Genomic DNA, 4,319 nt, shown 5'->3' with positions numbered 1-4,319 from the left:
AGGCCCTATGCTCTATCTCCACAGGGAGGTGGCAAGCCTTTCCATACACCAATCGAAAAGGAGACATGCCAATGGGAGTCTTATAAGCGGTCCGATAAGCCCACAAAGCATCCTCCAAGTGTAAAGACCAATCCTTCCTATTTGTGTTCACCACCTTGGTTAGGATTTTCTTGACTTCTCTATTTGATACTTCGGCTTGGCCATTAGTTTGGGGATGATATGGTGTAGAGATTTTGTGATGCACCCCATATTTAGCCAAGAGAGCCTTCATCATCTTATTGCAAAAGTGGGATCCTTGGTCACTTACCAAGGCCTTAGGAACTCCATACCTACAAAAAATATTAGATTTGAGAAACTTCAAAACAATCTTAGCATCACAAGTTCTAGTAGGAATGGCTTCAATCCACTTTGAAACATAATCAACACCAAGTAATATGTACTCAAAACTAAAGGATGGTGGAAAGGGACCCATGAAGTCAATGCCCCAAACATCAAAAATCTCACAAAATAAAATGGGTTGTTGAGGCATTTCATGTCTCTTACCCCAACTACTAACCTTTTGACATTTCAAGCATGCTTTACAAAATTCATAAGAGTCTTTAAACAAGCTAGGCCAATACAATCCACAATCTAAAACCTTCCTAGCTGTCTTATTTGAGCTAAAATGACCACCACATGCATGAGAGTGACAAAATTCAAGAACAGAAGGCACATCAACATCATCAACACACCTCCTAATCACTTTATCACTACAAATCTTCCACATCAAAGGTGGTTCCCAAATGTAAAATCTAGACTCTCTTTTCAATTTTTCAATGGCAAAACGTGAAGCACAAGGAGGCAAGACTCTACACTCAATATAGTTAGCAAAAGAGGCATACCATGGAGGCTTAGATGAAATGGCACACAATGCCTCATCAGGAAATGAATCACAAGGAATAGTAGGGTTAGAGTTTACCATAGTAGCTTTTAAATGAGGTAGTCTAGACAAATGATCCGCTACTTGATTGGTAGAACCACTCCTATCCCTTATCTCCACATCAAATTCTTGCATTAAGATCACCCATCGAATCAAGCGAGGCTTAGAATCTGTCTTCTTAAACAAGTACCTCACAGCAGCATGGTCAGTGTACACAACAACTTTAGAGTTAAGAAGATATGATCTAAATTTATCAAGTGCAAAAACAATAGCAAACAACTCTTTCTCAGTTGTGGTGTAATTAACCTGAGCTGAATCTAGGGTCCTAGATGCATAAGCAATCACATATGATAACTTGCCCTCTCTTTGACCAAGCATAGCTCCCACAGCAAAATTAGAAGCATCACATGACAACTCAAAAGGTAAAGACCAATTTGGGGCTTTAAGAATGGGAGGGGAAATGAGCATGCTTTTCAAAGTGTCAAAACTCCTTTTGCAAGCATCATCAAAAACAAAATCAACATCTTTTTGTAAGAGTTTAGACATAGGCAAAGCAATTTCACTAAACCCCTTTATAAATCTCCTATAAAAGCCTGCATGTCCCAAAAATGATCTCAAATCTTTCAAACAAACAGGATATGGCAAAGAAGCAATCACATCTACTTTGGCCTTATCCACCTCTATGCCATTGGAAGAAATCAAATGGCCTAAAACAATTCCTTTATCTACCATGAAATGGCATTTTTCAAAGTTAAGCACAAGCTTCTTTTCAATGCACCTACCAAGCACTTTATCTAAAGAATGCAAGCATGAATCAAAGGACTCACCATACACAGTAAAATCATCCATAAAGACTTCCATGCAATGTTCAATAAAATCACAAAATATGGACATCATGCATCTTTGAAAAGTACCAGGTGCATTGCAAAGACCAAAAGGCATCCTCCTATAGGCAAATGTACCAAAGGGGCATGTAAAGGTAGTCTTATCTTGGTCACTAGGAGCTATAGGAATCTGAAAATACCCACTAAACCCATCTAGGAAGCAATAATGGGACTTGGAAGCCAATCTCTCAAGCATTTGATCAATAAAAGGCAAAGGAAAATGGTCCTTCCTAGTCACATTATTGAGCTTCCTATAGTCTATGCACACTCTCCAAGCATTTTGAACTCTAGTTGGAACAAGCTCTCCTTTCTCATTTTTTACCACAGTAATCCCCCCTTTCTTAGGTACAACTTGGGTTGGAGACACCCACTCACTGTCAGCTATAGGATAGATGATCCCAGCACTAAGTAGCTTAACAACCTCTTTCTTTACCACATCTAAAATCAATGGGTTAAGTCTCCTTTGTGGTTGCCTAATGGGCTTAGCATTGTCCTCAAGAAAAATTTTATGTGTGCACACAATAGGGTCAATACCAGGAATGTCAGCCAAAGTCCAACCAATAGCATGTATGTTCTTTCTCAACACATCAAGTAATGCATTTTCTTCCTCAAGAGATAAAGAGTTAGAAATTATTACCGGAAGCTTCTCATTCTCAATGAGATATGCATACTTGAGATTGGATGGTAAAGGCTTCAACTCCAAGGTAGGTGGCTCTACACAAGAGGGAATGAGCTTCTTCAAGTCTAATTTGGTGGAATATTCCATGGTACTATCTTGTCTTTTAGGCTTCTCACTTGTTTTGATTTCTCCTCTTCTTTCTTTACAGCCTCCCCCTTTTCTTGCAACTTGTCCTCAAGTGCTTGGACTTGAGCCACGGCCTCGACATGTGAAAGTGTAGAATTTTCCTCCAATAGCTTGGGAATCCTAAGAACATCAAGCTCGAGTGGAGAAAAACTCATAGATTCGGCCTTAATGGCTTTAGTACCTACAACACAAGAAGATATACCCTTCTCAAGCATTTCAAGATCAAGCATAGGAGATATTTTAAACAAATCATGAGAAGAAGTAGTTGCATCATTCAAGCATGCATCAATCTCTAAACAAATAGGACAACTACATCCATCAATACATGTAGTAGTAACAAGAGACAAATCATCATCAACATGTGAGAAAGAATCAAGCATGTGAGACTCACAAGCATCATGAAGCAATAACTCAATGGAACTTACACCTAACAAAGAATAATCCTCAAAAGGATGTTTCATTGCTTCATATATATTAAAAATAACATGATCCTCTCCACATTTCAAAATCAAACTACCTTTTTCCATGTCAATCAATGTACGGGCAGTCCTCATAAATGGCCTTCCTAAAATCAAAATATCATCCCCACTCCCTTCTTTTGACATATCAAGCACATAGAAATCCACAGGAAATAATAGACCTTTAACACAAACCAACAAGTCTTCTACTACTCCATGTGGTCTTCTAACACTTCTATCCGCTAATTGGCATATCATAGGTGTCTTATGCATGCAATCAAGACTCAAGGCATGATAAATTGAAAGAGGCATAACATTAATGGCTGCACCTAAGTCTATCAATGCATGAGAAAAATGTGTGTTGCCAATCTTGCATGGAATTGTGAAGGAACCGGGGTCCTCACATTTTATAGGGAGTTGAGGCTTCATGATAGCACTCACAGATGAGGGTAATTGTACCCTTGCATTAGGCCTAAATTTTCTTTTATTTGTACAACAATCTTTCAAAAATTTGGCATACTTAGGAAAGTTCTTAACTACATCCATCAAGGGTACATTAACATGAATCTTGTGGAAGAAATCATATACCTCTTGATCAAATTGTCCCTTTACTTGCTTAGGGACCACTTGTGCTTGTGGAAAAGGAAGCTTCTTCATAATCTCTTGACTTTGCTTTCCTTCTTCCTTCCTTGAACTCTCCTTTCTTGTTTCACTTTGCTCGGCCTCTCCCTCTTTTTCCTTACTAAACAACTCGGCCATAGTCCCCTTTTCCACCTTAGATGGTGGTTGCTCACATATGATCTCCTCAATGTTTTCATCCTCATCATCTCTACAAAAAGATGCATCATTAGGAGCAAAAGAAGAACTAGAAACATTAACATCAATTGAAGAATTTAAAGAGGGCTTCTCGGCCTTCCCTTGTCTTTTGTCTTCTTGTACTCTTTCTCCCAACTCCTTGCCACTCCTCAATGTGATAGCATTAAGATTAGCTTTAGGATTAGCAACGGTGTTGGATGGTAATGTAGAGGCTTGAGCATTGGCTGCACTTAATGGTTAGCAAGCATATTCATTTGAGAAGTAAGGGCATCAATTTTAGAGTTCATGTTCTCACACTTGTTACCCATACTCTCTACCTTGTTCCCTAAGCCATCATACATGTTTTTATACAAAGAGTTCATTTCAATCAACTGCTTACGTAACACATTCACATCATTAGAAGAGTTCGAATTAGAAGAACTCTCAATTGGAACAAG

This window comes from Prosopis cineraria, unplaced genomic scaffold (genome assembly GCF_029017545.1).
Source record: "Prosopis cineraria cultivar Desert tree isolate PC_DT_omini unplaced genomic scaffold, ASM2901754v1 PC5, whole genome shotgun sequence".
Taxonomy (NCBI): Eukaryota; Viridiplantae; Streptophyta; class Magnoliopsida; order Fabales; family Fabaceae; genus Prosopis; species Prosopis cineraria.
This window is presented reverse-complemented; position numbering follows the sequence as displayed.